General features: G+C 60.3%; 1 protein-coding gene across 1 annotated transcript in view; it reads right to left on the reverse strand.

The window, feature by feature from the left end:
• Window positions 1-18,533, reverse strand: part of SPSB1 (splA/ryanodine receptor domain and SOCS box containing 1) — a 60,674-nt gene extending 42,141 nt beyond the window's left edge. Inside the window, exon 1 of the mRNA XM_051858125.2 lies at window positions 18,367-18,533. The gene's annotated coding sequence lies outside the window, so the exon portion shown is untranslated. The remainder of the gene's footprint in view (window positions 1-18,366) is intronic.
• Between the last annotated feature and the right edge of the window lie 4,516 nt (window positions 18,534-23,049).

Below are 23,049 nucleotides of genomic sequence, written 5' to 3' on the forward strand. Positions count from 1 at the left end.
TAACCGGTGCGTCCAGGCCACCGAGGAGCAGCGTGGGACTCCAGCCACCTCGTCCAACTCCCAGCCAGGCTCGAGACCGCCGCGGTCTCAGCCCCAGACTAAACACAGCTTCCAGGGGCAGCCTCCTCCGAGAAGATGCCACGTGCCTGAGCCAGGGCCACCCCCGCTCAGCATGCACCCCGGACATCACGGGGCAGAGCCATGCGGGTGCTCTGGGGCCGCCGGGCTCCTGTGCCCCTGCCTACCTGTGGGTGAGCAGCGGCCACCCCAGCGCCTCCCCGCCCTCCCCTGGGGCAGCCTCTCGGCCACAGCCCACCCCCTGAGCATCCCGCAAGTAAAGGGTTACACCTGGCCCGCGGAGGGCCCCCAGGTCTCCATCCAACACCAGCACCAAAGTCTGTTCTGCAGCAAACCAGCCGGCTAACATTACCTGAACACCCCTGCGCGGGGAGACAGACAGACAGACACACTTCCCCCGCCCCTGGGCACCGAGTGGCCCCTCTCCCGGCAAAGCCTGCAGAGCTGGGCACTCCCCCAGCCACCTCATCCCAAGGAGATGGCTGGGACAGCCGGGAATTGTCCCCCTGCCAGGCCAGGTGGCCGAGGGCGCTCCCAGGGTGGGCAGGCGGCTGTCTCCCCAGGAAGCCTTTCCTGTCACTCGGCTCCCCCCTCCCCTCCGGCCCAGGGCAGGGCGGAGCTGCAAAGAGCTCAGGGAGGCCGGGCGCCCCTGCTGCGGCACCTGGTCCCGCTTAAAGATGACTAAGCGATTTCTCGGGCAGCGCTGGCTGCAGCCCTGCACCAGGACACCCGGAGCCGCACGCGCTAAACCCATGATTAGTGAGGCCTCTTCTCAGGAAAGAAAACCCCGTCCATGTTTTGTTTTGTTTCCCCCTCAAATGAAACAAATCCACCCGCGCAGTTACTGGAAACTCGAGCCTGGGAGACCGATCTGTACAGAGAAGGGTCAGCAACCTTGGAGCAGGGCAGTCCCTCGAGGCCCCCCCAATCCAGGAGGGGGTGGGGCAGCCCCGCCCCCCACCCCCCCTCAGCTTTCCCAGCCCTGGCAGGGGGTCAGAATTGAGTGCATCCCGTGTGTCCGGGCCAGGCAGCCGGCACCAGGGCAAGAATGCAACGCACTGGTGAGCGCCACAGCCTGGGAAACCTTGACCGGTCACATGGCCGGGCGGGCATCCCACTCCGCCAAAGGAGCCGAGTCTCCCTGGCGCTCAGTCTCCTCATCCGTAAAATGGGGGTAAGGGAAGCTACGAGGGGGCTGGCACAGCAGAGGCAGCCGCCGCTGCGACACTGCACCCCACACGGGAGTGAGGGTCCGACTACTCTTCTTCCCACCCAGTTTCTTGCTAATGGGAAAGCAGCGGAGGATGGCCCGAGCACCACGTGGGAGACCAGGCTGGAGGCCCTGGCTTCGGGGTTTGGCCTACCCCAGCCCTGGCTGTGCAGCCATTTGGGGAGTGAACTAGTGGATGGAAGATCTCTGTCTCTCTGTGTCTCTCTTCTTCTCCCTGTCGCTCTGCCTTGCAAATAAATAATACTTAAAAAGAAAAAAAAGCCTGATTTTATTTAAGAGCGTGGCCTCGGCCACTTACCCTTGGGACAGCTGCAGGAGGTGTCCCTCGGGGAGGTAACTAAAGTCTGACTTCAGAGAAAAACAAGCCGCCACAGGAAGACGCAGTCCCCAGGCTCTCCGGAGGAAGCCAGGGATGCGGCGGCGTCTTCTGAGATTCTCTGATGTACGAGGCACAGAGCAGAAGCCAGCATCCCGGGTCCTGCTCTCTGCTGCTCCAGGCTCCCTCCCTGGCCTGGGTGATGAACCAAAGATGGCCTCCCTGGGGCCCTCGCCCTGTGGACGCGCGGAAGGCGGGCAGTCAGGGCTGACTCCCGCCTTGCTGCCAGTCCAAGGGTTCCGTATCCTTGGTGCCAGGGTGGGGCTTCAGCAGGACACACACAGTCCAGCTGACACTGAAAATGGCAAGGAGGCATTTGGAGCATGTCGCAGCTGGCGTGCTGGCTCCTGATGTGACAAGCACAGGGCTCGGGGGCCTCCGGCGCCCCTGCCTCTCCTGTGACTCCCCTTGGTTCACTCAGCCTTCGGTGAGCACTTGCTGCGGGCCAGCCTCCAAGACACAGCAGCAGGCAGGCTGGACATGCCCGGCCCCACGCTGCAGCCTGGCGTGAGCGTTCACCGCTTTGGCCGCCATCACCGCCTCCTGGGTGGGACCCCCTCCCATACCCTCCCTTGTACCCAGCTAAGGCTCCCCCCTCAGACAGTTCTGCCCCACCCACCCACCCAGGCGGCCCAGCACCCCCCACCCCAGGCCTCAACTCTCCAGCCCTGTCTGTGTACTTGCTCCACACACCTGGTCCCTGGTCCGGAGCCTCTTCCCGCTCAGAGGCCCTGGGGCAAGGGTTTCGAGTTCAGCCTGCCTGCATCTGCGGCCGGCCTGGCCTCTGGGATCCTGTCTGTAAAATGGACACAATAATCCCCACTCAACAGGGCTCTCGGTCTCAGCGAATAAATCCAGGCATGGGAAAGTGCCCAACATGGTGCCTGGCATGTGCCATGAGCCTCCAGAAATGCCGAGCGGCCTAAAGCCGGGAGGAAAACCGATCCACCCACGAGAGGCCCACGGCGGTCGCGGCCGGCCTGGCCAGCAGCTGCTGCCGCCGGTCACCACTCCTCTGCTCCCACTGGTGGCCCCGCTCCGCTGGGCAGCCTTCCCAGGTGCTTTCCAGAGAGGAAACGCATTCGAGCCTAGGGGCCCTGGCTGCCTGGCTGCACCCACACACGAAGACCAAAAACTGTCCTGGATTGGCTCCTTCTGTATACACTGAGCCCCTTAGAGCCAGCCCTCCACCCCCACCCCGCCCAGCAGACAACACACAGACAGGCCAGGTAACACCTGCTTTGCCTGATGGTAAATTTAAAGAGAAAGAGACAGGAGTGGTGACAGTGACACCAAGGCAGAAATGTATCTCATCGCCTGGTCACAGCTGCGGGACAGCAAAGCAGCCCCCTGTTCTACGGAGCGCAGCTACAGTCCAGCGCAGCACCGCCCCGAAAACTCACTCTCTCGGGAGATGCTGCAAACACAGCCCCGAAACGTGGCGGATAAAGCCACACTGCGCACCCGACCCCCAGCAATGCCAGCAGAGACAAGCAGGGTGCTGTCAGCTGGGTCCGGCTGCTACCGTCTCACCCACTCCTGCCAGAGAGCCGGGAGCGTCTCGAGAGAGGGAAGGGGTGGGTGCTGGGAGAGGCCCACCAGCCAGCCCCTCCAGGGCAGCCCCAAATCTGTTTTCTGTTCAAACCGTTTCCCTCAAAGTGAAATCTCACACAGAACCCTTGTCCCCTCAAAAAACAGAAACGAGGCCGGCGCCGCGGCTCACTAGGCTAATCCTCCGCCTAGCGGCGCCGGCACACCGGGTTCTAGTCCCGGTCGGGGTGCCGGATTCTGTCCCGGCTACTCCTCTTCCAGGCCAGCTCTCTGCTGTGGCCCGGGAGTGCAGTGGAGGATGGCCCAGGTGCTTGGGCCCTGCACCCCATGGGAGACCAGGAAAAGCACCTGGCTCCTGGCTCCTGCCAGCGGATCAGCGCGGTGCGCCGGCCGCAGCACGCTGGCCACGGCGGCCATTGGCGGGTGAACCAACGGCAAAGGAAGACCTTTCTCTCTGTCTCTCTCTCTCTCACTGTCCACTCTGCCTGTCAAAAAAAACAAAACAACAACAACAACAAAAAAAAAAAAAACAGAAAAAACAAAACAGAAACGAAAGATAAAAGCCCAACTACTCAGGTTGGAACGGCCGACGGTCCCCACGGCCAGGAGCCCTGAGGCCCCACGGGGACTTGGGGACCAGCAGGGTTGTGGGGAAGCCCGGTTTTATGTCCCCAAAACACAGAGCCCCATGTGGTCCTCTCTGGGACTCTGCTCTCACTCCCAGGCTGGACCCACCTTTGAAGGGAGGACGCCCCGGACACACCAGGGACAGGCAGATGAGGGGGTGCTGGGGCGCGGGTCTGGGACTCAAGGTCCCGGGCCCTCTGCTCTCGCCTGGCTCGGAAACTTTCTGCCATGAAAATACGCAGGCTGACAGCAGAGCGAGACCTTGGCCGTGAAGAGACGCGTGGGGGAAAGGAAGGAACCCCGGTGGTGGCCAGGGCCCAGCTCCCGAGGCGGCCCATCTGGGCATCCCTCTCAGCGCGGGGACCGCGACAGCGAGACAGAGCAGGCATTCAGGGGGCAGGAGCCGAGGACGAAGGCATTAAAAACAACCCTTTATCCCCCGCTGTGCAGATGCCCTGCACGTGACACGGAGCGGGCGAGGAGCGGGCGCTCAGGGGCCCCGGAGAGCGAGAGGAGGGGAGAAAAGGGGCTGTGTACACAAGACAGCCCACGGCTGCAGGGAGGGGCATCTACCTGCACAAAGCTTTTAAATTTATTTATTCGAGGCAGCGACAGAGCTCCCAACCACTGGTTCACTCCTCAAGATGCTCCCAACAGACGGGGCTGGGCCAGGGCCACGGCTGGAAGCCAGGAGCTCGGGCCAGGGCTCCCGCCTGGGTGGCAGGGAGCCGACGACTGGAGCCATCCCTGCTGCCTCCCAGGGTGGGCATGAGCAGGGAGCGGGAGCCGGAGCCGGGACTCCACGAGGCTGAACGCCTACTCCAAATCTCCTTTGAACATCACGTTTCTCCAAAGGCGAGGGAGTCCTTTTAAAGGAGCCCTGGGGGTGGGCGTTGTGGCACGGCCGCGTAAGCTGCTGCCTTGGGCTCTCACATCCAGCAGTGCAGTGCCTGGTTCAGGGCCTGGATACTCCACCCCCACTCCAGCTTCCTGGGAGGCAGCAGATGACGGCGGTGCTGGGGCCCCTGCACCCACGCGGGAGACCTGGATGGAGCTCCAGGCTCCCGGCTTTGGCTGGGCCCAGCTCTGGCTGCTGTGGGCATCTGGGGAGTGAACCAGCAGATGGAAGACCTCTGTCTGTCTCTCCCCTTCTGTCACTCTGCCTATCAAGTGAATAAATAAATAAATATTTAAAAACAAAGGATCTTTGATATTTACATAAAATTTACATATAACCAGGAAAACCTGAACACTGGCGGTGCCCACCCCCAGGATGACTTTTTCCAAGCTTCCCAAGCACAGTGCAATTCATCTCAACAGGGCCAAGCTGAGGATCCCTGGACAAGGAGCAGCACCCCAGGGCCTCCCCCCCACCCCACCCCTGTCTTCAGAGGACCCCAGCAGCAGCTCATGACCCTGAGTCTCCCAGAGCTACCCAGGGGCTCATCACCCAGCAACTGACAGAGGTGCCAAGAATGCGCTGGGTGCTCACCCCTCCCACAAACCACAGCCCTGCCCGCCGTGCAGCCTTCCCACGGTGGGGGCAGGGCAACCCTGCCAGGCCTCCTCATCAGTGCCAACAGAGGAAGAGCTCAGCACAACAGAACAACATCTCCCCCACCACCCCCAGAACCCTGTGCCTTGGTGGGACCTGGAGTCGAACTGCCAAGGGGTGGCTGATGGCCTGGTGGGGAGGGTCCCCGACCGGCAGACAAGGAGCGGGCGAGCCGGTGTCCAGCTTCATGATGCCCTGAGTTCACACGGAGCACCTGGGCTGACTCCTGACTCTGGCTCCTGCGAACACAGCCCCTGGGAGGCAGCAGGTGATGGCTCAACTGGCTAGGTCCCTGCCACCCATTGAGGAACCTAGCTTGAGCCCCCAGCTCCCACGGCCTGGCCCCCAGCCGCCAGTCCCCAGCCACTGTGAGCATTTGGGGAATGAACAAGCAAGTGGGATCCCTCTCGCTCACTCGCTCGCTCGCTCTTTTTCTCTCCCTACCTTTCAAATAAATAAGCAATAAGAGTTGAATTGGGTCTCCTGAAAGACACTGGCCAGGGCTCTGGTTCCCACACTCTAAACAAACAGGGAGAAGAGAACTCCAGCTGATCCACGTGTCAGGAACGACTCTGGAGGTGGACGGGACGGGAGAGGGTTGCCAGGACAAGCCCGGCCTGGCAATAAATGTCTAAACGCAAGGGCGATGACAGCTGAGAGAGGAGGCTCGGAGATACTGACCTCCCACGGGGTCAGGGAGAATCCCGGTCTGAGAATTGGATACCTGGCAGCGGGATTCTGAGACCAGCATCACGGGGAGGCTGGGCCAGGGCCACTGCCCCAAGCCAGCGCCACTGCTGACACACACCGCCTCCCTGAGACTCTCAGCCACCCCCCAGGTGGCAGCCGTGCCGCGCGGTGGAAGAGGAAGCCTGGGCCTGGGCCCCCAGCCAGGAAGCGCCGAACCCACCCTGAGCTCACACCTGGCTCTCTCCCTGCCCCGCCGGGAGCCACAAGCTGCAGCTCTTACTGCACCCACTTGTCTAACAGGTGTCCAATAACCTAGGCAGTGGGGAACAAGAACAGCATGGCCGGGTCCTGCTCTCCTGGAGGCCCCGGTCCAATGGGACGCTGCGGCCATCCCTGGCGCCTCGAGGGCCTCAGTGGGTGCCTGGGTTCCAGGGTGGGAGGCTGGCGGCAGCAGGTGATGGGAACAGCACCAGAACAAGCAGTTCTGGGAAAGAGGAGCCCCCGGGAGCTGGGTTATGGGAAGTGCAGTGGGCAGGGCTTGCAGGACAGCAGGGGAAGAGTGGCAATGTGGGGTGGGGGCGTCCGTGCCAGAGACAGAGGTGGGGTCAGCAGAGCCCAGGGGAGGGAGGAGGAGGAGGACCCCACAGCAGAGTCAAAGCAGAAGAGGGGCCCAGGGATGACAGGGGGAGTGACAGGGGATGACAAGGGTCAGAATACAGAGGTGTCCCCACATGCTGGTGGCTGGGATGGGTCATCGAGGACCCCTGAGCAGTTTGACAGGGGCCAGTGGGAAGTGAGGAAGCGGACACAGGTGTGGTGACCACGCTCCAGAGACCGGGGCACAGAGGCTGGCCGCTGGCTGGGGGGCCGGATCCTCTCACCCTGGTAGCAGGCCGCGAGAAGCCAGAGCCACAGGCACCTCCTGCTGACAGCCTGGCTCCCGGCCCCGCCAGCTCCCGGCAGCAGCCTCTACGTTTGCGGTCGAGCTGACGCACACAGCAGCCAGGGAGGCTGGGGCAGAGCCCACGTCCCCACAAGGATGTCAACAGCCACGGCAAGGCCACCCTCCCTGGAACCTGGAACTCTTAGGGACTCACGAAAATGCAAAGGGACAAGTGCCCATCGAGGGGCTGGCGCTGTGGTGTGGCGGGTAAAGCCGCCTCCTGCAGTGCCGGCATTCCATACAGGCGCCAGTTCAAGTCCCGGCCACTCTACTTACGATCTAGCTCTCTGCTGTGGCAGAAAATGGCCCAAGTCCTTTGGTCCCGGCACCCACGCGGGAGACCAGGAGGAAGCTCCTGGCTTTGGATCAGTGCAGCTCCGGCCGTTGCAGCCAAGTGGGGAGTGAACCAGCGGATGGAAGACCTCTCTCTCTCTCTCTGCTTCTTCTCTCTCTGTGTAACTCTTTCAAATAAATAAATAAATCGTAAAAAAACCTCGACAGCTGCGGGGAAAGGAAGGGATGTCCCATTTGTAAGGTGCCGACATGTGGTCTGCCCAGATGCCACGCCAGCGACAGCAGGGTGAGGCTTGAGGACAAGGCACTCAGGGTGATGCGTGCCACAAAAGGACGAGTCCGAGTCTGGGAGTGTCCCCTCGCACAGGAGTGAGTCAGATGGCAGCAGCGGCCTGGGCTCTGGGGAGGACAGAGCGCCGTTCGGGAGATGAAAGGGCTCTGGGGATGGATGGTGGTGATGGTGGATGACACCATGAATGTGCTTAAGACTAAAACCAGGGTCGGCGCCATGCGTAGTGGGTAAAGCCACCACCTGCAGCGCCAGCATCCCACACTGGTTCAACTCCCGGCTGCTCCAATTCCGATCCAGCTCCCTGCTGATGCACCTGGGAAAGCAGCAGAGGATGCCCAAGTCCACACGGCAGACCCAGAAGAAGCTCCTGGGTCCTTGCTCTGGTCTGGCCAGTCTCAACCTGGCCATCGTGGCCATTTGAGAATGCACCGCGGATGGCAGCTCTCTCTCCCTGTCTCTCTCTAACTCTGCCTCTGAAATAAATAAATCTTTAAAAATAACAGCAACAGACTTAAAAGCAGCTAGGAGGTAAGTTTTATATTATTTGTATTTTACTGCAACTTTTTTAAACAAAGAGAAGCACAAATCCCCTAAACCAAGAGAGGCCTCCTTCCCAGACTGCTCGGGGGCACCCAGCAGTGTCAGCGAGTTGCTGGGGTGGGGGTTGGGGGAGGTGGGTACATCCAGAGGAAGGTGCCAGGAAAGAGACCCCCCCCCCCATCGCCCAGGCGTACTGCATCTCACACCACACAGCCTCTGCAGAAGGTTCCAGTTCCTGTCTCCAGCCCAGGCTTCTGCCCTGCACCCAAGTCTGGCTGCCATCTGGACACGACTGCCAGGGGCACCCCCACCTGCACAGGCTCAAAGCACCTCCATGGATCTGGTCCCGCAGTCCTGTGTGCGGGGCCCTCGGCCACTATGACCCCCAACCAGCCAGGGACCTGGGTGGCGTCTGCCATTCTCCACCCTCTTTCCCACCTCCCATGCAGCTGGCAACGCAAGCCTACCCATCCTCCCAGCTCCAGCCGTGGGGGGCTGTGTTCTCCCCAACGACCCCCTCCAGTTGCAACCCCTCATTGGATTCTTCCGGCACCCGTGACTTTTCTAGTGAGGGTTCTCCAGAGAGTCAGGGCTGCCAGGGCAGCTGCACACGGAGCCCTGGAGGGGGGCTTACGGAGGCTGAGAAGGCCCAGAGCGGGCCATCTGTGAGCGCGAGACCCAGAGAAGCTGGAAGTCCGCGTCCGTCTAAGTTCAAAGGCCTCAGAGCCACAGAAGCCCCCAGTGCGACTCTCAGTGCAAAGCCAGAGACCTGCGAGGCCGGGGGTCACTGACAGGCGGGAGAGCCTGGAGTTCGGGTGTATCCCAGGGCGGGAAAAGGGGGTCTCAGCTCCAGGAAACAGCAGAATGACCCTTTGCTGCAGTTTCTGGGGTCCCCAAAAGTTCACCTGCTGGAAGCTTAAACCACAAGCTCTGCATGCGAACAGTCTCCAGTCTGGAGGCGCGGCCCTGGGGTGCAACCAGGACTAGACGGGGTCATGACAGCGAGACTCCATACGAGGAGGGGCGGAGGGCCGAGGCAGTGCACCCGCTCTGTCCCAGCACGCGACACCCCTCCCCGCCACGTCCGGAGCAGCGAGAGGCCCTCCCCAGAGGCCGGCTCCAGAACACTGACCCCAGTAAGCCTCTGTCCTTGGGAAGTGAAGCCGTCTCAGTATTCTACCGCTGCAGCACAGAATGGACTAAGACACCTTCCTCCGTCTGTGTTTCTGCCGGGGTCCCCGCCAGGCCCACCCATCCTCACCACTAACGAACACACCTGTGCCACCCAACGGCTCTAATCCAACACCAACCCCTGAGCTTCTCTCTAGTACCAGGGCAGGCCGGGCGTTCCCCCGGCTCCCTGGGCATCCCTTAATCCAGTCAAGAGAACACCAAAGTCAGCCCACCCCAGTCCACCCCTGCCAACCTGGCATCCACACACATCTCCTTAAACCACACTTCACCTCCAAAGTCAGACAGTGGCAGGGTCACGGTCGCACCCAGCGTGATACGACTGAACGCACTGATCCCTCCCCTAAGAGGACGTGAACCCTTGCCGGTGTCTGCTGCCCGGCATCCAGGCCGGGAACACCATGATGGAAGTGAACAAGGCTGACCTACTGACAGAAATGTCACACTCCACGACAAGGCCCAAGAAAGAAATGCAGGTGCACAACACACCCAAACACACGCTTACCAAAATGAGCAGGAACCCTCCAGCCGCCGCAGCCTGGCTCTGCCACTGGTCCCGGACCGTGGCTGGCATTCGTAACCACGTTCTCCCACCACCTGCTCCGTCTTTCGCCACCCAGCTCGTCCTGGTTCTTTGGCCAGAGGGTGACCCACACCTCCACTCCTCAGGGTCTGGGCCACGCGGGGTGCTGCTTAGATTGGGCTGCTGTAGCCACCCGATGACCACAGTCACAGGGCCTGATACACTGAGAGCCGTATTCCAGACCCGCTCCTCGCACGCCCCCTTTAGGGGGTGGCGGTCATCCGGCCTCCTCCCGGGGAGTCTGAATCAACCCCTGACTCAGAGGCTCGTGGGCCTCGGCAGCCACGGGGCAGCCGTGACTTCCAGTTCAATGGGATCATTGTTGGGTCTCCAGCGGGGTACACCCCCCACTCTGGAACTAAGACCTCCAGGCCAGCAGAGCATATAGTCCCAGCAACAGGAAGCCAGCATCTTGCCAGCAGGTCACTGGGGATGACAGCGAGGGGCGCCCCTCCCGGCCCCACCCCGGACTCCTGGACCTGAGGCTCCTGGGTGTGGGAGAAATGGCCCCAGGAACCGGAGGCAGATGCAGAGCCGGCACAGCCTGCCGGAGAACCTCGGCAGCCCTGCAGAGTGTGTCCCCTAGCTGGTGCTGCCGCCGTGACCATCTCCCCGTTCTGGAGAACAGGGGAGCTGGCAAGACCAGCGAGCTCACGGGCATGGGCCCACGGCCATACTTCTTGGGCAGTGAAATGAGTCCTTGGTCAGAAGTGGGCACCATGGACGGCGGTTTGGACGGAAGCACTGCATCGCCACCCAGAGCAGGGGCCTGTTCCAGAAAGAACAAAACACAGAGGCCAGTGCTGTGGCACAGTGGGTTAATGCCCTGGGGGCCGTTTCAAGACCTGGCTGCTCCAGTTTTGATCCTGCTCTCTGCTATGGCCTGGGAAAGCAGTAGAAGATGGCCCAAGCCCTTGGGCCCCTGCACCAGCGTGGGAGACCTGGAAGAAGCTCCTGGCTCCTGGCTCCTGGCTTCGGATTGGCACAGCTCTGGCCATTGTGACCAATTGGAGAGTGAACCATCAAATGGAAGAACCCTCCCTCTGCCTCTCCTTCTTTCTGTGTAACTCTGACTTTCAAATAAATAAACAAATAAATCTTTAAAAAAAAAAAAAAACACAGCCCCTCCATGATGGAAGCGATGCCCTGTGACCAGCCTGCCACGCCAGGCAACGGTGCCTCTGCTGCTGGCGCACTGAGCAGTCAGCAGTGGCCATGCTGGTCGACACTGGCCAGCCACGTGGAACCTCCATCCCTGCCGCCACGGCCACGGCCTCTGACGGGGTGGCTGGGGGAACAGGCCGGCCGGTACCACAGACCAGAGAACGAGGATCTTCCTCTGCCAATGCCACACTTGGATGAACACTCGCTTGGAACAGGAATGTCCTCACATCTTTTGTCCACCCCGCGAAGTCTACCCACAGACCTCTTCTCCAAATGGCTTTGTCATCGATTTTTCCGTCATGTTCTCTCCAAGACCCCAACCACCCAGCCAAAGCCCCGGCTACAGTCCACGACCCACACCTAACCACACAGCCGGTCTCCTTCCAAGCCGACTGCACTGCACTGCCCCAAGTTCGGTCCACCGAGATCTCCATTCGCTGACGTCCCCCAGGGGGGCTGTGGCTGCCCCCTTCAGGGGGTACAAAACTGCCTGCCAGCCAGGCCTGAGTCTGCTCTTTGTCCACCGATCACGGGGCGTGCCCACGGGACCACAGGTGCAGGCTGCGGGCAGGGTGGGGGTCACGGGCATCTTGGCCACTCCCCACGTGACTTCCTTGTGCCTCGGGACCTACTTGGGCCGATCGCACACATACACTTCCACGCCCAGCTGTTTGGTTCAGTGGGTCAGACACCACCCATGACCGGCAGCTCAGGCCACATGCGGACTTGGTAGCTCATGCTCAAATACTGTCTCTACTAAGACCTAGCGGCAGGCCAAGAGCAGGCTCTCAAAAGGAGAGGCACCACCTGCAGTGATGGCAGGGCCCTGCTCCAAAATCCCCAGTGTCTGCCCTGCCATTTCACCCCCAGGGACTCGCCAGAGGCTCCCGGGGTCTCCCGCCCCGCCACGGATGCATCTGCTGGGTCGTTCAGCCCAAGCGCAGAGCAGCCTGGAGCCAATGCAGAGCCTCCCGCAGCTCCAGGCGCCAGTCAAACCCAGCAGCCTTGCGGGGGCCAGAGTGCCACCAGCTCCAAAGTGGGGCATGAGCGCTCCATCTGGCTGCTCCTGTAATCAGATGGAGGCATGACACCTCCTGGGCCCTTTGGATCCGGGACTGTAAATCGATCTGCTCTGGGCATTGATGGAAGGGCCTGATCCTCTGTTCTCATCATCTGAGTTAGATTTTTGCTCAACTGACCCGGAAGTTTTCCTGCTTTTACCAAGTATAATAATCCAGTAGCCTTCCTCTCTCTCCCACTTCCAGAACACCATGATTAACCGGCTGGCGCGTGAGTCCGCACGGATCAGAAATCAGACTGCTGATTGAGGCCTTGCCTCTGCCGTCATTACAGTAACTCGGCCCGCCTGGCCGTGGAGGCTCCGTGCTGCCACGGCCGCCCCAGGACCCAAGGATTCCCCGTGCACGTAGCTTTCCCACTGCTGGGACCCCCTCCCAAGTGGAACGGAGAGTGCATCTCCGACCCCCACCCCACTCCAGAACACCAGGCTGCCCGAGCCTCTAAACCCTTTCCCCTCCATGAAACCCAGGGAGCTGGGCGTCCCCAGCATACTGACGGCAGCCATCTCTCGATGCACGCTTACCAGCTACCCAACCAAACTGTGGGGCCCCTCACGGTCCCCGAGAGCACCAGTAAACGCAGACTCTCTGCCTAGTGTGCCCAGGGCAACAAATGCAGCCTGACCCAACGTTCTGACCCTCCGGCCAATAGCCACACCCCCGGGTCCGCGCCACTCCGGTTCCCAGCTTGCTGCTTCCCTAGGTTCCAGATGGCAAGCGGCTCTGTGGAGCACCGCGCCCTCCTCAGGGCCACACTTCACACCTCACCTTCAGGCAAAGCAGCCTTGCTCCTCACGGGGGGCACAGCCAGACCGCACGGACAGGCGGCGGACCACACGCGGTTGCACCTGCCACGAACAAGGTGGCCCCGAACAGAGGGAAAAGCGTGGTCACAGGGCCCAGCGCTGTGGCGTAGTGGGTAAAGCTGCTGCCTGCAGTGCCGGCATGCCATGTGGGTGCCGGTTCGAGTCCCGGTCCAGCTCCACTTGCGATCCAGCTCTCGGCTGTGGCCTGGGAAAGCAGTAAAAGATGGCCCAAGTCCTTGGGCCCTTGCACCCATTGTGGAGACCTGGAAGAAGCTCCTGGCTCCTGGCTTCAGATTAGCTCAGCTCCAGCCATGCGGCCATCTGGGGAATGAACCAGCAGAGGGAAGCCCTCCCTCCCTTTCTCTCTCTGCCTTTCAAATAAATAAATCTTTAAAAAAAAAAAAAAGTGTGGTCACAGCCAGGGCCTCATCTCAAGTGGGCCTTCCAACCCCACAATGCTGAGCCCCTCCTACTCAGCAGTCCTTTGTCAAGTTGGGGGTCACCTCCCAACCCCCAAGTCCCCCACCAACTCCCTCATCTTCCAAGAGGCACCTTGTGAGGGGCAGAAGCTCGAGACCCTCTCACCCGTCTCTGCATGGGAAACCCAGGAGGCTAAGGCGTGGGCTTGGGCCTGGTGCAGCAGATCGTGAGAAACCCTTCCCTCATCACCAGCTGCCTGGCCGGCCGCGGGTCCCCAGCCCTGCACCACACAGGCCCAGGCCTCAAGGACAGGCAAAGCCAGGCGGGCCCTGGCGGATTCCCTCCCGGCTCCAGGACAAGGCCACAGAGCCTGAGCCTGCTGTGGGTGTGCTTGGCCTCGGGATCGGCAGACTCATTTATTTTTAATGTTGGGCAACGAACAGAACACAAACAAGCAAGAAGCTTGCCAAAGGCTCCCAGGCACGGCGACCAGACAGATCCTCCAAGAGCCACAGGCTTTGCCGCCCGTCCTGTCTCTAAGTCAGGACGGCTGGGCTTCCTCTGCCCCCGCCCCCACATGGAGGAGCAGTCAGCCTCTCTCAGGCTCCGGTCTTCCCTTAAATGCTTCGTAGGAAGCAGCTACAGATGGCCTGACACGGTGTGCTTGCTCTAGAATAATCATGCATGTGTAAACATGGCACACATGTATGTATCTGTGTGCATGTGTGCACGTGGTGACATACGAGGCTGGTGAAGGAATCCAGGGGCTCATCTTTGGTACATGTTTGCAACATTCCATAACAAAAAACTCCTGTTAGAAACTAACATGTGCTTCTCGGAGGAAAGGCTATGGAGGTGGAGACGATGCTGACTCGGGTCAAAGGTGCCACAGTGTGGATTAGAGTTTGCAGTCCACCATCTGGAGCAGGGAGACCTTGGCCAAGTCAATCACCTGCTTGCCCAGAGCGCCTGGAGGACCCGGATGGAGGAGAATCTCTCACCCGGGATTCTCGGGATGCACGCCGAGTTGACGGGTCTAGGACTCAAGCTAGAACCTGGTATAAGCATGTGCCATGAAATTGTTTCTCAAGCTGGCGCTGTGGCCCAGAGGGTTGAGCCATAGTCTGAGACACTGGCATCCCATACGGGCTCTGGTTCAAGTCCCGGCTGCTCCACTTCCCATCCAGCTCCCTGCTGCTGCAGTCGGCCCCAGTGCTTGGGTCCCTGCACCCACGTGGGAGACCTGGATAGAGTTCCCGGCCTCTGGCTTCAGCCCCAACCATCGTAGCCACTTTGGGGAGCGAAGCAGCAGATGCAAGATTTTCTCTCTCTCTCAACTCTGCCTTTCAAATAATAAACAAACCTTTTAAAAACAATGCTTTCCTCTATTATTATCAGTAGGGCTCACACCGGGACAAGTGCACACGGCACTCTCAGCAGCACGAGCCTGGCGCCTGTCTCCCAGTAGAACTTGAACTTGACTCCTGGTGGGGAGGGCACGCCTGGCCTTAAATCCCTTTAAGCCTGGACTCATCTATCTGGTGTGGGGGGAGCAGGGGATGACGTACCCCAGGCAGGCCGAGGCAGACCCGCACCTGCCCTCGCGTTTCCATCGGCTACAACTCTGCAGAACAAAAAGATCGAGGGGTCCCCGCACGAGCAGCCACAGCCTAGCCCTCGAGAACCAGCTCACGAACACCGGTAAGAATCAGAGGCTTTGCCAACTCTGCAAATGCATCCGCACACCAGCTCCCATCCACCTGGGGGGAGGAGTAGGTGCAAGAAGGGAGCTGGCGCTGGTGTGGCACAGCTCCTCGGTGAGCCTCGGGGGGCAGCGGGGCCTCCCCGAGCTGGGCCCCGCCCTGCTCTCCAGCTCCACCAGCAAATTAAACATCTGTGCCGATTCCAAGGGGGTAAGTTTTTCGCAAGAGCCCTGAGAACCCACTGAAGGGCGGATCCAGCCTTCCCCGGGCCGAAGCATGGCCTCACCCAGCTCCAAAGTGACATCACCCAGAGCCCCAGGCAAGGCCACTCCTGCCTAGGCGCTCTGAACCCCCACTGACGCGTCCAGTTCCAACCACCAGGCCCCACTGCCCCGGGCCAACGTGCAACTGCTTTTCCCTTGCTCTGCTCCTGGGATGGTGGCCAGGCTGGGCAGGAAAAGGGAGACTTGTAAAGTTCTTACACTCGGTAACTACACATCTCCCCATCTGCAAAAATTCACACACACACACACACACACACACACACGCACACACTCCATCCACCAAGGCAAGTACTCCCTGGAGAAGGAAGGGGGTTCAGAGACAGGAGGAGGAGGAAGGTGAGGAGGGCCCCGGACGATCTGTGCAGCTGCCCAGCTGTGATCTCAGTGCCAGGGACGGCGACAGCAGTCACAGCCAGGACTTGGGGGTCTCGGTCGCAGCCCCGGCTGTGCAGTTTGGCTAAGGGAGCCACCCTCTCTGAGCTCCAGGAAAAGGGCCATTCTAGGAAAGCCTTGGAAGCAAGACAGGGCTTCCTTAGCTCTGGTTCCTCAGCGGTGGGGGTGGGGGTGGAGGTGGGGTGGGGAATGAGCACGCAGGGCTAGCCTCCACCTAGCACTTGCCAACCCCTCCCGCGCCCACCGCCAGGGCTGAGGCTGGGGCTCCCCCTCCGCGACCCTCCTACCCCAGAGAAAATTCTTCCTAGGCCACCAACCCTTACTCACCCGGATGGTGCTTTTACCATGAACACCTGTTAAAACTCAGCTTATGACCAGTGTCTGATGCTGCCCCGGGAGTGTTTAATTAAATATTACTCATGCAGGAAGCAACCCTGCCAACTCACCCCCAAACGGCAGGGTTCACTTTCAGAGAAAAAGAGAGGGGAGGAGAGAGCCTGCTGCCCCGGGGTGCCGGCGCCCCACTTTCCAGAACAACCAGGAAAAGGCAGGCTAAGCGACACTCAAAGCACACACGTGCACACACTCCCCCACGGCACTGGCAAACACACACGCACTCACCCCAGACACACTCACAGCCTCACATACACACACCAGACACACACTCACAGCCTCACATACACACACACACACATTCCCATCAAGACACACACACTCATATACACACAACATACACACACTCCCAAGACACATGCACTCACACTTACACACATTCTGACCAAGACACACACACACACTCAGACACACAGGGTCACTCATACTTTCATATTCACACAACACACACTCATAGACTCACTTTTACACACTCACAGTCACACACATACTCACTCTCACTCTCCCACACACACACTCACACACACCCATACACACTCTCACGATACTCCCCCACTCTCATATACACACACTCCCACACACTCAGATTCACTCACACACGCCCATACACACTCATGATACTCCCCCCACATGTACACACTCACTCTCCCACCCACATTCACAGTCATGCACACTCCCACTCCCACACACACTCTCACGATACTCCCCCAGACTCACTCACACTGTTCCACACACACTCACAATACTCCCTTCCCACTCACACTCTCACACATACACTCACTCTCCCACATACATACACACTCCCCCACACACTCACGATACTCCCTCCACACATTCTCACACATACACAAACACACACTCCCCCACACACTCTCACGATACTCCCCCCACTCACACACACGCACATACACACACACTCATGCACATACACACTCACACACACACTCTCCCACATACATACACACACCTATACACACTCACACTCTCCCGCACACACCCATATGCACTCTCACAATACTCCCCCCACTCTCACATACACATACTCACACTCCCACACACTCAGATTCACTCACACACACCCATACACACTCATGATACTCCCCCCACATGCACACACTCTCCCACCCACACTCACACTCACACTCTCCCACATACACACACCCATACACACTCACACACACTCACACTCTCCCACATATATACACACACCCACTCTCACGATACTCCCCCCCACACTCTCACACATACACTCACACTCTCCCACATACATACACACACCTATACACACCCTCACGATATTCCCTCCACACACTCACACACATACACTCACACACTCACACTTCCCCACACACTCTCGATACTCCCCCCACCCCCACACACACATACACTCTCCCACACACGCACATACACTCTCACGATCCTCCCCCCCACTCACACTCTCCCACATACACACACCCATACACACTCACACTCTCCCGCACGCACTCTCTCTCTCACACCCACTTCCGCAGTCCCCGGCCGCCCCGGTCCACTTGGTTCGGAGCCCTGAACTTGAGCGGGACAGGGACCAAGCCCCGCACGAGCGACCCATCCCGAGGCTCCACCGACAGAGCCAGGCTCCCCTTGCTTTTCTGTTTTAATCGATTTCCTGACACAACCTCGGGCTCGCCCTCTGCGGCCGAGAGAGGCCACAGCGGCTCCGGGGCGCGGGAGGACGGCGCCGCCCGGAGGGCTCCCCAGGGGAGGCGCTGAGGGCCGGCCGGAGGCGCCCTGAGGGGCAGTCGGGCCGCTCTGCAAACTCGGGCCCGAACTGGCGGGAAAAGCGAAACCAACTTCTCCGAGCGGGGTCGCGCTGCCCCCCGTGCGGGAGGCGGCGGGCACGGTCGCGGGCTCGGAGGCCCCGGGGCGCCCGGGCGCACGGACTCCGCGGCTCCACCCCCGGCCGGCGGTCCCCGCCCGGCCTCGGCCCCGCAGGTGGGACCCGGGCGGCCGCAGCGGGCAGCGGCGCTGGGCGGCGCCCGGCCCCGCTCCGGGACGCGCGGCGAGCGAAGGGCGCCCGGGGCCTCCGCGCCCCGCCAGGTCCCCAGCCCGGACCCCCACCGGGCCCCGGGCGCCGCCTCCCTGCGTCCCGCCCCTCCCGGGTCCCCGGTGCCCTTCACGCTCCTCCACCCACCGGTGCTCGGTGTCCGGCGCCGCCGCCGCTCTCCCGGGCCGAGGAGCTCGGGCGCCCGGGCCGCGCCCGCCGCAGGGAGCGAAGCCGCCTCCTCCCCGCGGCCCCGGCGCCAGCGCAGGAGCCTGGCCGCTGCTGCGAGCGCGCGGACTGTGCGGGAAGAGAAAGCAGCCGCGGGCTTTAAAGTGCAAAAAAAAAAAAAAAAGGAAAGGCTCCCGTGGGCGGGCCCGGCCCGCCCAGGCCCCGACCCCGCCCCCGGCCTCGGACGCGCGGGGCCCAGCGCTCGCTCGCCCCCTCCCGGAGGCCGCCCGGGCGAGCGAGGCCACGGCCTTGGCGCTGTGCGCCCGCGGCGTCTGTCTCTCCGGAGGCCGGAGGGAGGCCTGGGTTGCAATAACGCGAGGGGCGCGGCCGTGCCAGGCCCGGGGGTGGGGGCAGGGCTTCCTAATTTAAACGTCTTCGGGGAGAATGGGAAGTTGTTTCAAGTGCAAGACCTCGCTTGCCTTGTCTGAAATTCCCAGCGGGTTTCTGCGGTTTTGGGGCGCAGGGGAGCCTCCCGCTGCTCTGTTTGGGGGCTCAGGACCGCCAGACCCCGAGGGCCCCCGGGCGCCTGGGCACCCGCTGTGCTAGACCGCTAGGCGCGCCTGGCAGCTCCCTGAATGCTTGTGGAATGAATGAATGAATGAATGATGGTGCTGCCTCGGAGGACTTCTCACCCCTGGCCTGGACTGTGGCTCTGGACCCACAGGAAGCTGTCCTGTCCTGCTCCAGCCCAGAGGCACGGGACTGGGCAGGTCTTACAGAAATTACTGTTTTAAGAGCAAAATCTCCTTACACCCCCGCCCCTCACGGTGTGTAGCTTGGCCTTCCTGGAACAGCGGTGATGGTGATGAGCCAGGTGTTTCCCTGGTTAATCCTCACCATAGCCCCGTGCCGGCAGCCGGCTGTTGTGAGGCTGAGGACACGGTGATGGGCCAGAGACGGAGCCTGGAACCGGCTGCCGTGGCCGGATTCCAAAGCTGGAGGTCTTCTCACGCCACTGGGCTACAGCCCCCTGTGGTTTTGACCCAGGGTCAACATGCAGAGGCTCCACCGAGTGCGGGGGGACAGGGTGGCTTCAGTGGCCCTTCCACAATGTTGTCTGGGCAAGCTGGGCCCTGGCCCGTGGCGGCAGCCGCTGTGGGCAGCCTGGGGGTCCCCCAGAGGCTCCCTTCAACAGCTTAGCAATGTGAGAATGGTTGTGGACGGTCCGGCCATGGGGGCACCGGGAGAAGATCAGGGATACCCAACGGCCTTCCGGGGCTGCTGGTGGACCCCACGCAGTCCAGCAGCTGCAAATCCCAGCTGGCCACTGCTGGGCTCATGTCTCTCACTTGGAAAGGGGTCCAGGTAGCTGGCATTGTGACACTGGCATCCTATATGGGCAGTGGTTCAAGTCCCAGCTGCTCCACTTCTGATCCAGCTCCCTGCTAATGGTCTGGGAAAGCAGCGAAAAATGGCCCCAGTCCTTGGGCCCCTGCACCCACGTGGGAGACCTGGAAGAAGCTTCTGGCTCCGGGCTTTGGCCTGGCCCAGTCCCGGATGTTGCAGCCACTTGGGGAATGAACCAGCAGATGAAAGATACCCCCCCCTTAATATCCCTCTCTCTTTGTAACTCAGACCTTCAAATAAAATCTAAAAAAAACGAAAACAAAAAAGCCAGCAGGCAAGGGGCCCAGCTCTGCGTGTCATTCAGGAAGCGGGTGTCTCTTGCCGGGTGCTGTCTGTGATCCCGCAGGCCTGGTGCAGCAGCCTCTCGGCCAGAGACCGGGGCTGGCAGCTTTCCTGGGGCCTGGCCCCTCATTCTGGGGCTTGGTGGGTGGGCAGAGTTTCCAGGACAGACAGGGGTGCGGGTGGGGGAGAGGTCCTTGTAGTGTCTGCTCATCTGGGCCTGAGACACCTCCCCCACAGCCATCCCTCTGATGCAAGGGGCCTGAAAAAGCTCCCGTGGCAAAGGCCCCAGCATCCGGGCCCCACCCGCTTCAGTTTAGTCTTGAACTCTCAGTTGTGCAGTCAGATCCCGCTGACCTGCAAAGCAACGCGGGGTGGGGGGGCTTCCTGCCCTCCAGGACACCGGGCAGGTAGGGCAGGTGCTGCAGGCTGGTCCTCCGGCAGTGACCCTGAAGCATGGACCCGTGTTGAGCAATCCCAGAGGCCAGCGTGAGCGTGAAAGAGGTGTTGAGTCTTCTTATCAGAGCTGAGCGATTGTTTATTAAAACAATACAGATCCTGCAATTCTGTGACATCAGCCGATACACGCTATCCAGGAATTTGAAGCCTGACTCAAGTCTTCAACCACAGATCTGTGTTTCACTGGGGATGAGTAAGGAAGGGGTGGCCCTGGGCTCTCCGTGGTGGGGCCCCGAGCCCCCAGCTCTGCTCCCGCCCCCACATGCATCACTGATGCACTTGGTACGATTTGCTCACTTCTTCATCTGTCCTGGGAAGATGACACAGAGGGACTGTTTGATAGCGCCTCCTTTCCCTGAGGGTGCCCTGAGTGTGTCCACGGATGTCCTTGGGGGCCCTTAGGGGATCCTGCTGCCCTCACAGGAGTTGTCGGGGGCTCATCTTCTCTGAGACCCTTTTGCAGACTCCCTGGGAATGGCTGAAGGGTTTGGTATAGACAGGCTTCATGCAAACCCCAGCTCTGCCCTTCCCCAGCTGAGCAAGCTGGTTAGCCTTGCTCAGCTTCCGTTTCTCACCTGTGCGATTGCGCCACATTTCCCAGGATCCGGGGGAGACGTGCAACCCTCCAACAGGCGTCGAGCACAGTGTTATGGATCAGGGTTTTGAGTCATTTCCAAATTGTTTTCTAGAAAAGTCATGGGATGCGTAACGCAAAAGCACAGCAAGAGGCCGGCGCCGCGGCTCACTAGGCTAATCCTCTGCCTTGTGGCGCCGGCACACCGAGTTCTAGTCCCGGTCGGGGTGCCGGAGTCTGTCCCGGTTGTCCCTCTTCCAGGCCAGCTCTCTGCTGTGGCCAGGGAGTGCAGTGGAGGATGGCCCAAGTGCTTGGGCCCTGCACCCCATGGGAGACCAGGAGAAGTACCTGGCTCCTGCCATCGGATCAGCACGGTGCACCGGCCACAGCGCGCCGGCCACGGCGGCCATTGGAGGGTGAACCAATGGCAAAGGAAGACCTTTCTCTCTGTCTCTCTCTCTCACTGTCCACTCTGCCTGTCAAAAAAAATTAAAAAAAAAAAAAGATGTTTATTTTGGTACTAGGAAATGGAAACCTATGCATACAAGTGGCCTTCAGGTAGTTTCCCAAATGCATACTATGAAGAAACTGCATGCATTTCAAATTTTTGCACCAAAATACACATCTTTGAGTTCCATTTCCGGTGACTAATGTGCCTTTGCGTTATTAGGTGGTGACACCTGCTGGCCGAATTTGAAATTGCAGTAAAGCTCTATCAGACACTTGCGTGAACAGATTCCGAAGACAATTTCGTAGTTTTAAATGTGGCGCTGGGTGATAAACAGTCTTGGGAAAAATTCCTAGGACTCTGAGAAGAAGTGAATAAGGAGATGATCTTGGGCTTGTGACAAAAATTACTGCAAAGTTCTTCCAAAACATTCCTAACACGATTAGCAATGAGCAGGCTGTGACCTGGGAGCCTTCCTTAGCTCTTCAGTCATCCAGTGTATACTTCCCGCCATGGGACAAAATCTTGACTACTATAGAAAGTCCACAAAGACACCCCTGCAAGTATGCGTTCACTTGTTCCCTGGGTATTTGCTTTGTGTTAAACCAGAGGAGCCCAATGCATAGCCTTGTGCTGTTCTGCAGGCCTGGGGGTGGTAAACACAGTGGACCAGGGGCCCAGGCTTGGTGGGAGACACTGGGGTCAACAGCAAGCAAGACAGTTTTAGAGGGAAAGAATCATCGTTATGTGAATGCTCTCTGCAGCCTGTTTTGGGGTTACTGTTCTGTTTCAAGTTGTGGCTCTGAAACCTCTGACAATGTGACCTCACTTTGCTCGCTCCCCCACTGCAGGACTGGCTGTGCTGGGTGGACACCGTGACTGTGTTAGGCGGACACCATGGCTGCGTTGGGTGGACACCGTGGCCGTGTTGGGTGGACACCAGGGCGTGTTGGGTGGATACCATGGCTGTGTTGGGTGGACACTGTGGCCATGTTGGGTGGATACCGTGGCCATGTTGGGTGGACACCATGTCTGCATTGAGTGGACACCATGGCTGTGTTGGGTGGACATCGTGGCCATGTTGGGTGGACACCGTGGCCGTGTTGGGTGGACACCGTGGCCGTGTTGGGTGGACACCATGGCTGTGTTGGGTGGACACTGTGACCATGTTGGGTGAACCCCATGGCTGTGTTGGGTGGACACCATGGCCATGTTGGGTGGACACTGTGGCTATGTTGGGTGGACACCGTGGCCGTGTTGGGTGGACACCATGGCCGTGTTGGGTGGACACTGTGGCTATGTTGGGTGGACACCGTGGCCGTGTTGGGTGGACACCATGGCTGTGTTGGGTGGACACTGTGACCATGTTGGGTGAACCCCATGGCTGTGTTGGGTGGACATCGTGACTGTGTTGGGTGGACACTGTGACTGTTAAGTGGACACCATGGCCGTGTTGGGTGGACACTGTGGCCGTGCTGGGTGGACACCGTGGCTGTGC

Source organism: Oryctolagus cuniculus, chromosome 7, assembly GCF_964237555.1.
Source record: "Oryctolagus cuniculus chromosome 7, mOryCun1.1, whole genome shotgun sequence".
In the NCBI taxonomy this organism is placed as follows: Eukaryota; Metazoa; Chordata; class Mammalia; order Lagomorpha; family Leporidae; genus Oryctolagus; species Oryctolagus cuniculus.